The sequence below is a fragment of the Phalaenopsis equestris genome, unplaced genomic scaffold (genome assembly GCF_001263595.1).
Source record: "Phalaenopsis equestris unplaced genomic scaffold, ASM126359v1 Scaffold225119, whole genome shotgun sequence".
NCBI lineage: Eukaryota > Viridiplantae > Streptophyta > Magnoliopsida > Asparagales > Orchidaceae > Phalaenopsis > Phalaenopsis equestris.
This window is the reverse complement of record NW_018243174.1, coordinates 119,468-131,633: the sequence shown is the minus strand read 5'-3', so window position 1 is coordinate 131,633 and position 12,166 is coordinate 119,468.

Genomic DNA, 12,166 nt, shown 5'->3' with positions numbered 1-12,166 from the left:
AAAGCCAGGGGGAGGTGGCTAGGAGCTCAGGGAACCCAGAGGAATCCATCACAAAAATTTAATGCAAATGTGCTTTGGTTTAGCAAAGATATCTTAAGTATGTGCATTATTGGAAATAATATCCCTTAATTTGAGGAACCTTTGGTTCATGGCTTGATTTAGGTGGTTTCATGCTTTGACTGGTCACTAAGTCCAACTAATGGCTGTGGTGGAGTTAATTTGCTGACTTTAGGGTGGTTAGGTCACATTTAGTGCATGGGTCCAAGTGGGTGCAAATGACCAAAACTTGGGTTTAGGCTAGGCTAGACATGTCAATTGGCTCAAATAAAAATTGAATTTGGTGTATATGATCTTAAGGAACAACTTTGGTGAAGATTGGAAGTGGTTTTGAGCTCAATTGAAGGGTCAATTTGAGGGAATTTTGAACTTTAATTAATTTGGTCATGTTGGGCTAGGCTTGGGTCTAGCTTGGGTTAGCCTTTAAATAAGTCCAAATTTATTGTTTTGAATGGTCAATAGGACCTCATGAAGAGTTTTCAACATGAATTGGATGCCAATTTGGAGGTTAAGGATATCAATTGGGTGAAATTTAGGGACTTAGCCAATTTGGGGCTAAATTTGGGAATTTTGGATTTAGGCCAAAATAAAATAGGTATGAAACTTCACCAAGGTCAATTGATGGTTGATTTTGACTGATAGGAATGTTTTCAAGATTTTGTAACAATAATTGAGGTCAATTTACCAGGCTATAGGTCCAATTTGGTGAGATTACATCATATGGTCAAAATTGGGACCCAAATCAAAATTGGGCTCAAATTATGGACCAATTAGGCTTGTATTTGGTTTAGTTTGGTCTAGGCTTGTTTATGGACCAATTAGGCTTGTATTTGGTTTAGTTTGGTCATATAAAAGTGAATTTGAGTTTAGGATTGAAGTTAAGGTCAATTGAGGTCAAATTGATGGACATTTGAATTGAATTTGGGGAATTTGGGCCCTTAAAGGCCAATTTTGGGGTTTTGGTTAAAGATGGTCAAATTGGCCAAATTGGGTCATATGGTAGTTGAGAGAAATAAAATTGGAAATATTTAGGATTTATTGGAATTTTTTTGGGAATTTTTGGAATTTTTGAAATTTTGGGTCTAAGAGGGGTAATTTGGTAATTGGGGGTGTTTTAGGGGTAAAAGGCCAAGATGGGTATTTTGGTAGAGTTGAGGTATCAATCATCACCAACAAGCCATGGAACAATGGAAACCCCATTTTGGGTCCTCTACATAGTGGTCTTAGCCAAACCATAGCCCTAGGGCTAGTAGGTTTAGGGGACCATCTACATGAGTATCCCAAACGGTCAAGGGATCTAGGCAAGAAATTTGAGTTTAGGGTTGTGAGTGAATATGTGTGTATATGAGTGTAGTGACTGTAGTGAGTGCCTTAGCTCCAGACCAACACCCAGGGTTAACCTTAAGGTCCAACAGTCATAAGGTTGACTCATCTTAAGTTTCCCCATACCTACTAAGTGTTAGAGGTTAGGATCAACATGTGGAACTTCAAGTTGAGTAGAGAAGAGTTTGGAATTTCTAGTGGTTAGGGTTCCATGTCTAGTTTTCTAAGAATAGTCAATAGGAAAATCCTATGGCTAGAGCTTAGGCTACTAAAAGGGAAAAAACTAAACCTCAACCAAAAGTGAGGTCAATAGGATGACAGCAAAATGCCGTACGGATTCAGGACAAACCCAGATTTGGAAGAGCTACTGCCTTCCAAGCTATGAGAGGGTTGCACCTCTAAGAACATGCAAACGGAACTCTTGTCCTGGAGTGTGTCTTAGTTGGTCAGCTCAATCGAGAGCTCGCCCCACCAGAGATGGACACTTAAGAGACACCTTTTTACAACATTTTGACACAACAAATATCATGACATATGTATTATATATGCTCAGCTTATGATATGTACCCATCATGAGATATTTTCAGATGTACTTTGATGAGTTCCACATATTGTACCTATTGAGGCTTTAGTCTGTACTCAATCTATAACACTTGTTGAAGCAGATTAATGAAATCTCCTTCACAATTTTTGTCTTTTTGTTCAATTGCCCTTCTATGTGATGGAAAAAAGCCACGGAACCATACGTTGGTTCCAAATGCAATGAACGAAGAGCAAAATAATAAAACTTGATAATAAAAAAATTTAAATAAATTACTCTTTAAAAAAAATCAACCAAGAAACAAAAAATTGAATTTTAAAAATATATTTGGATAATTAAATGTGATAAAGACAACAAAAAAAGAAAATAAATTTATTGAGTTGTTTCTCTCGATTTCGAGATCTCTTACTCATTGTTTGCGCAGCACGACTATCCTTGTCTGCACTAATTATCTTCACATACTCATGAAATTTCATATTATGCACAAAACCTCATAAAATTCCACATATTTTCCTCACTAATGTCAACCTTTTCGCATGACACACATCTATTAGTTCAACACCAAAAACTTTCTGCACTATATTCGGGTCGTTCTCGGATTTGGTGTCGAAACGCTATTTTCCTTTCTGATACTTCCTGGGCTGGATATGGGCCACAGAGCTCTCCTTAACAATATAGTGACAACTCTCCATCACCCTTTTGGTCAGAAGTGAGGCATCGAGCTCTCCTTCCTAAAGGAACACACATCTTCGAGATATGTGTAAGAGTCCCTTGAATGGAACACAACATCATATTCTCAACCTTCCGAGAATGGTATAAGACCCCCTTGAATGGGACACGACAACCATTTCTCTACACATATCTTTGAAATAGGTGTAAGACTCCCTTGAATTGAACACAACATCCTATTCTCAACCTTTCGAGATTGGTATAAGAGCCCTTGAATGGGACACGACATCCAATTCTCTACACATATCTTCGAGTTAGGTGTAACACTCCCTTGAATGGAAAACAACATCCTATACTCAACCTTTTGAGATATGTATTAGACCCCCTTTGAATGGGACATGACATCCAATTCTCTACACATATCTTCGAGATAGGTGCAAGACTCCCTTGAATGGAGCGCAAAATCATATTGTCAACCTTTCGAGATTAGTATAAGACTCCATTGAATGGGACACGACATCAAATTTTTTACACGCATCTTCAAGGTTGGTTTAAAACTCCCTTGAATAGAACACAACATCCTATTCTCAACCTCTCGAGATTGGTATAAGTACCTCTTAAATGTGACACGATATCTAATTCTCTACACATATCTTCGAGATAGGTGTAAGAATCCCTTAAATGGAACACAACATCTATCCTCAACCTTCTGAGATTGGTATAAGACTCACTAGAATGGGACACGACATCCAATTTTCTACACATATCTTTCAGATTGGTGTAAGACTCTCTTGAATGGAACACAACAACCTATCCACATCCTTTCGAGATTAGTATAAGATGCCCTTGAATGAGACATTAAATCCCATTCTCTACACATGTCCTCGAGATAGGTGTAAGATTCTTTTGAATGGAATAGAACATCCTATCCTCAACCTTTCGAGATTGGTATAAGAGCCCTTTGAATGGCACACAACATCTAATTCTCTACACATTTCTTTGAGATAGGTGTAAGACTCCCTTGACAGGAACACAACATCCTATCCTCATACTTCCAATATTGGTATAAGACCCCCTTGAATGGGACACAGTATCCAATTCTCTACACATATCTTCAAGAGAGGTATAAGAACCCCTTTAATGGAACACGACATCCTACTCACAATCTTCGAGATTGGTACATAAATTCTAACTCTCCTTTCCGGGATTGATACCTAAATTTCAATTCTCATTTTGGGGTTAGTACCTAAATTTTGATTCCCTTCTTCTGAGATCGGTACCAACATTCCGACTCTCCTTTCCGGGATAGATACTAAATTTCAATTCTCATTTCAGGGTCAGTACATAAATTATGATTCCCTTCTTTTGAGGTCGGCACCTAAAGTCTGACTCCCTTTTTGGAATTAATACCTAAATTGCAATTCCCATCTCAGATTCGACACCTAAATATTGATTCCCATCCTCCAAAAACATTTGATACTTGATAATTTCAAACCCACTCTTTAGTCCCCAGTAAGAGTTCCTACTCCTTGATTTCAATCAGATATGCACTTGTGAATTCCAGAGCGGAAACAACTAGCACTCAAATTCTACACTCCTTCTATGTCTGTTGACATATGAGTCTGTATTGGCTTTTTTGATCTTGTCAGTCAATGCCAAGACGCGCAGTCTGTATGCCCAGCACACCACAGCTACTGAGGGTCAATTTGTTGACCTCACTTTTGGTTGAGGTTTAGTTCTCCCACTTTAGTAGCCTAGGGTCTAGCCATAGGACATTCCCGTTGAATATTCCTAGGAAAATAGAAAGGAACCCTTACAATTAAAAACACTAAACTCCTCTTTGCATAACTTGAAGTTCCACATATTGTTCCTAACCTCTAGCACTTAGCAGGTGGGGTCAGTATGGGGGGTCTTAAGGAGGGTCCCTATAGGAATGCTTGACCTTAGGGTCGACTCTGGGTGTTGGTCTAGAGCTAGAGCTAGTTCACTCACTTGTTGCACTCACTATCACCCGCAATCACTCACAATCCTAAAACCCAAAATTGTTGACTTTTATCCCTTGATCTTTTGGGAGACTCATGTAGATGGTCCACTTGATCCATTTGCCTTAGGCTAGGGTTTAGCTAAGACCAGTACATAGAAGACCCGAAATGGGGTTTCCATTGATCCATGGCTTACCGAATGGGGATTTCATTGGTCCATAGCTCATAATTCTACCAAAAATGTCCAATTCTACCAAAAATGTCCTACTTGGCCTTTTGCCCCTAAATCCACCCAAATTACCTAAACGCCCTCGAAAACATAAATTTGGTCAAAATCCTCAAATTCATCAAAAATACCCAAACTTATTCAAAAACCATTTCAAACCATTTGAAAATACCCAAATTGCTCAAACACACCCAAAAATTCCAAAATTACCAAAATACCTCTAAATTTGCCAAAATTACAATAACAACCTTGGCACCACAAACTTTCCAAACACCTCTAAAATCACTACAAATATTTTCAAACCCATTTGGACCCCTCATTGGAACCGAATTTGGCCAATTTGACCATTTTGACCAAAACCAACAAATTGTCTTGAAAGACCCAATTTCCCTAAATTCACCTCACATGCCCATCAATTTAGCCCCAATTCCACTCAATTTCAATTATAAACTCAAATTAATCTTTATTTTGATCAATCCAAACCAAATACAAGCCTAATTGGCCCATTGTTTGAGCTAAATTTTGATCGAAATCAAAACCACCAATTTTTGCCCTATGACCTAATCCCACTTAATTGAACCCCATAGCCTACTTAATTTGCTCCAATTTGAATCTTAAACTCTTTATAACACTCCTACATGCCAAATTGAACTTTCAATTGGCTTTTCTGAAGCCACAATTCATTTAATCTTAACACAAGTTCAAAATTCCGAAATTTGCCCCAAATTGGCTATCTCCAAATTCCACCAAATTGATTGCCCTACCACCAAATTGATCAAATTCCACCAAATTGATTGCCCTAGCCCCAAAATTGACACCCAATTTATGTTGAAAACACTTCATGATATTCCTATATACCATTCACAACCAAAAATTTGGACTTAGCCCCAACTTTAGACCAACCTAGACCCAAGTCTTGTCCAACATTCCCAATTGACCAAAATCCCAAAATCCTTCAAATTGAGCTTCCAATTGAACTTAAAATTACTTTAATCCTTCACTAAAAATATTCATGACAATCATTTACACAATTTTGATCAATCAATTGGGCTCAAAGTCATGGCTAGCCTAATCAAAGACCAACTTTTGGCCATTTTGACCCAAATTGGACCCATGTACTAAAATTGACTTAACAATGCCTAAGTCACTAAATTGATGACTCCACAGCCATCAAGTACACCCTATGGTCCAGGATAGACCCACCTAAACCAGCCAAGGTGAGCTATCGACTAATGGTCCCTTGATTGACGGGATTTCACCCCATATTTGGCCTAAACTAAAATATCTTCTTCATCATCACTTACCCTTAGGAGTTAACCATCATTAGCAGTTCCCTGACCTCCCTGAGCCAAGAAGTAACCAAACTCTGTCCAGCCATCACTTACCAAAGGGAGCCCCCAAATGGCCAAAACCCAAAATTAAACCTCCCTGACTTGGCTCACTTTCCTCCACCTCAGAAAGCTTTAGCACCCAACTCCAAGCACAGAGCTCCACCAGGCAGCCATGGATTTAAATGGACCTCTCCATGACCAAGGATGAGAGTTCTTGGAACCTTAAGGAAACTCTGTCAAAATCTCATCAGAGCTTCTCCAAACCATCCCAAGTGCAATCTCCTAGCTCTCAGCGACTGATAACCACCTCTTAAAGTCAATTTCTCCACTGAAATTTACCCTAAAACTAAGACAAATCTCTCCACTCCACCATAATGCACCAAATTTTAATTAATTGTGTACATACCATCCCCATAGTGAGAGAAGTTGATTCCTCGCAAAATCCCCCTCTGAAATAGCTTCTAACATAGCTCTAGACCAACACCTAAAACCCACTTTGATCAAACTCATACCTAGACAATCACCAAGGCTTGAGACTTCCTCTGGAGGTTTATTGGAACTTATCAAAGCTACCACAACTATCTGATTAACGCTTCACCTCTCAGACAAAGGTATTGAACTCTAACCCTAATTCAAGCTTATTTTAAGTCTTCATGTGCAATGACTTGATTTCATACTCGATTAACCATATAGATAGGTTTGTCTTAAGTAGATGAAGGTTTAGAAAAAACCCCCTGTGATTTGGTTGAGTCTAGATGAAGATCTTAAGGTTTTAGTGTGCACCGTTCATGGGTTAGGTCACTTGGGGATGATGAACAAATGTCGTCTGATTGCGTGTTTATTCAGTGCACGGTCCTGATGAAGCCAAACAAAGATATGGTTCATAAAGCGCAATCTGCATGGACGCTACTTGGCTTGCGACATCAAGTGGCGGAGCGACACATGGGTGGTTCAGAGCTGCCTAGGATGCGCTGGCTCTGAGCTGGATAAGTAAATAAATGTGGATTTCTTGATTTACTTAAATAATAGAGCTTTAAAAAATCAGATCTTTACATAAAAAAATCATAAAAATAATGAAAAATGCCCTATTACTTAGTGAACAGAGGGGAATAATGTGGACTAAAAATAAAAACTATTTGTTAAACATATGATTTTTAATTAATTAAATACCCTCTGTGGTATTTAAATTCTCCATGACTAAAGAAGGCTCACCATGACTTGCAATTTTTAGGGTTCATTCCTCATCACAGAGGGAATGCCCTCTGATTTTTCCAAGCTTAGAGAGCATCTCTATGCTTCTTGGCCTAATTTTCAAGTTAGGGTAACCATTTTTGCTTATCTTAATTATATAAATCAAAATATCACTTGAAAATGTATGAGAATAATTTTGGTAGGTTTCCTGTGGTCAGAGAAGTCTAGGAAAAATATCATGATATTTTGAATTTTCTTGTGAATTTCTATATTTCATTAAATGTAAATATCTTGTATTAATTCATGTAAATTAAATACTTATAAAAAATTGACAAAATCAATCCCACATTGTTCATAAAAATTATTTATCCACTGTAAAAATTTGAAAATTATTTGACTAAGTCCAAGCATTAAAGTTGATTTTCTAAGAAACCTTGTATTTTGTACAAAAATAATTTTAATAAATTAAATACACTTGGGAAAATTTTGAAAAAGTGTTTTCTGAGTTCCTTGTAATTAGGAGAACTTAGGAAAAATAAATGTTATTTTTGGTAAAGTACTTGATTTTTTAGCTTCATTTTGGATTTAAAATAACTAAAAATTATTAAAAATCCCAAAAATATCAAAATATTTTAGAATGTGCCTAATTGTTCTCTAATCACTTGGGACTCATTAAAATATTTTTTCCAATATTCCTTAGTTATAAATAAATTTTTAGAAGCTTAAAAATAAATTTTCCTTATGCTCCTATTAAAATAATAAAAACAATTCAATTAAAAAATCCATGAAGTTTTTTCTAAGTATTTCTCTGACTTTAGGAAACCTCTAATAATTCCCTCATAAATAAAAAATTTAGTTTGGAAAGTTAAGTAAATCAATTTTTGAAAATCCTATTTTCTGAATTTAAATAAACCTTCATCTACTCTTGCAATTTATGTTCCTTGCAATTATATATACATGCCTTGTAAGTACTGATCTTCCATGTTGTAGAACAAGAAGACTCGCCATGTACGCTTTGGCAGGTTACAGTACCGTCTTTTCTTGTACATTCCACACAGTATTTCTAGGCTTATAAAATTTGTATGTTAAGCAACGATGACACCCTGCATGAAAGCCAAAATTGCTAGGATAGCTGTAACTCCAAAACCAAAATTATAATCAACCAAGATAAAATTCACCGCCTCAACATTGAAAATATAAGACAACTCAAAATTTAATCACAAACATCACAAAAGAACGGCTTGTATGTTAAGCAACGATGACACCCTGCATGAAAGCCAAAATTGCTAGGATAGCTGTAACTCCAAAACCAAAATTATAATCAACCAAGATAAAATTCACCGCCTCAACATTGAAAATATAAGGCAACTCAAAATTTAATCACAAACATCACAAAAGAACGGTTGCAACTAAATTAAGACGTCTTTATCGGATGATCAGGAATCTCTCGGAGGAGGTAACCTATGGTTGCTAATGAAGCTTCCCACGGTTTAAAAAAAGGTATGGAACTCATTGAATTGAGTTAGAAAATTCATATAGAAAATAGTGGTACCGGAAGAAGGGAACCGTAGGATCCTAATCGGTGTCGCTCTAATCAACTTTAATACGCTCCATAATAATTATATGATCATAACCATAAGGACATCAAATTTGACATTATAATCTGACACATTAGAAAGCTTAAACTCATCATGACGAGGAGCTTGAAGCTAGCATTGTAGCATTGTGGGCAGCACAAGCATTGTGGGCAGCACAACCATCTTCAACATCAAGAGGATCTACAACAACACATCTTTTTCTTAGAATTAAACAACAAGACTTAGGATTTCAAGGTTGTTTGCTTATGCAACATAAACCCACACCTTATCATTAGGACTTTGCACAATCATGCTATTCAATATAAGACCTAACTTTTCTTAGGATTCTGAGGTTTTCATTCATCACGATCTAAACCCTCACATCTTTTAGGCTATTTGTGTGATCGTTTCACACAAATGTAAACCCTAAATTAATAAAATTGGAAGGATAATATTTAAATAATTTCTCCTCAAAACTGAAGCCAAACAAAAGGATAGATTGAGAAGCCACCGAGGTTCTCCTCTGGATCTATGACATGTCATAGTTCCTCCTTCTTTGGATTCAACAATAAATGTTCCAAATTTGAACCACTCCCTTTTCACACCCTTTCGTCTGACCTCGTTGAAAAGTCCTATCCCTCAACCTATTTGAAAATAATATTCCCTAATTTTTCTTGAGAGTTTTTCTTAGGTGACTTCGGATTTCCAAGATCTAATTCACTATAAGGGCTTACCCTTATAAGAAGCTTTTCCGAACCCAGCTGAATATAAACCCTATTTAATTCTTTGTATTAAATAGGTGAACTTGTTAGCAAATAAATTATTTTCGTAGACCAAACGGGTGTCATATAATTCTTAGTTTATTTGATCGAGCCTTACCCTAAATTTTGTATTTATCTTTCGGGATATATATAGGGTTTCAGGTGCAGTGCTCTTTTATTTGAATATATATATAAAATGTCCTTCTGAAGCGAGCGACATGATTTCGATTCCGGGGATCGATAGCTTCCGATGGGCAACTCCACCACTTAACTAAAATAGTGTCGACAATATACCATTTGTACGATTTGAAGATCGTGTTCGAACAATTAGAACAATATAATCTTATGATGAATCCCTTAAAGTGTTCCATTGGTGTTACCTCCAAGAAATTTATAGGTTTCATTATATATTATCGAGAATCAAGATCTATTTAGATAAGATTACAATTATCTTGGAAATGCCTACTCCCAAAACCATGAACAACTACTCTCCTTCCAAGGAAAGTTGGCATACCTAAGATGCTTTATTTCTAATCTCTCAGGTAGGTGTCAGCCTTCTCGACCTTAATTAAAAAGGACACCAAATTCATTTAGGAAGAGAAATGTCAATGAGCCTTTGAGGATATTAAGTAATATTTAATGACACATCCTACTTTGGCAACCCCTATCTCGGGCAGATCTCTGATACTGTATACCATAGCCTTAGATGACTCTCTCAGAGCCTTTTTAGCTTAGGTCAACGATGAGGGTAAGAAGAACACATTCTACTACTTGAGTCACTGTCTAATACCGACGGAGGTAAAGTATCCGCCTATTGAGAAATATTGTCTAGCTTTAGTTTTTGCCTCCCAGAAGCTTAGACAATACATGCTTTCTTATAAGGCGACCCTTATTTTGAAATTTAATCCATTGCATTATTTGATGACCCGACCAATACTTTATGGATGCTTAACAAGGTAGTCATTGATTTAATTACAAATTGATATAACTTTTGTTCCCCTCCGCACTATCAAAGGAAAGATTTTAACAGATTTTCTTATAGTACACCCAAATCAAGCTGGTTCCCCACTCAATGTTGATCGACCAGATGAGCAGATATTACAAATAAAGTCGTCCAGTGCCAGAGGTTGGGAAATGTATTTTGATGGTGCCTCATCAGCCAAAAAGGACAAAGGATCAAAGATAGTTATACTAGGAAACACAAGAATTGGTCTGATTTTCATCACACCAGATCAGGGTATGTTGAGATTCTCTTATAACCTGACAGAGCCATGCACAAATAATGAAGTAGAATATGAAGCATTGATTGCTCACTACATTAGAGTTGGCAATCTCAATGGATATAACAGACATTGTCATCTATGGAAGACTCCTTAATGAAGAGGAAGAAAGCATAGAAGCTACAACATCCAATGGAAGGAACTAGTAGTTTACAATCCATGATCACTGCACCGACAGGAAACTTGGTTAGTTCCGATGAAGAAAGAGTATCCGATGCACTGCTTAGAAGTACACAATGTCATAACGCCAACCTGCGTAAGCATAGAGCTTTCTTATGTTAGGAGCAAAGACGCATAAGAGAAGCACAGGCAACGCTTACCCCGATTCTTGAGGAGGGGTTCTATGATACATGCATGAGGGAAACTTCTACCAGTCTGCCCTTCATGTAAGATGAGTCAAAGTTTGTCACAAAGCTAGTACTGTCGTAGACTCCGGATGAGATTTGCATGGGTTGCGCAACATGCAATGCAAGGATTCAAGACAAGCATTAATAGCAGAGGCATTTGTAGAGTGCTGAGAATGTAACCTCATCCATTTGGAGCATTATTGTACCTTTGAGGAGTATACAACTGCTGACATAGGGTGCTGAGAGGGCGAGCACCGTGATTCTAAGTCATACATCCCACTGTATACAGAGCGGAAGCAAACAAGATTTTCCACATAGATTGAAATGTGAGAGGAGCCCAAACGATTGCAAAGGATTCCTATTGTAGAGTTAAAAAGAATGAGAAGAGTCAAGAAAAGAGAGTTTGAGTTTTATGAGGAAATTCAAGGGAAATTCGTTAACATCTTAGAAGGTTTGGAACTACAAAAAGGGGTTTTCTCTGAAAGTGATGAGAGGTGGATTCTCGACTGTGTGTTCAACTTGAGGAATAGAGGTCGGGTCAACCTATTAATGAAGAAGACCTACTCAGAGCCCTGGAAATGGATGAGGGGCAAGGGAAGGATTACAATTTAATGTGGTTGCTGCTATAATTTTGTAAGGGACAGGCTAGGGAACCCCCTGGGTATCCTATGATATGACGTGGTGGATCCTCTACATTCCATGATAAAAAGGATGATTAAGAGAGTGGTAAGGTGGAGCATACTACCGACAAATTGCATCCTAAACATCTGCATCATCAACATAAATGAGGAAAGAGACTACATTCCTCCACATATTAATCACCATCATTTTATCAAGCCCTTCTATACAGTGTCCAAATATGAGCAAGAGCAATATTTTAT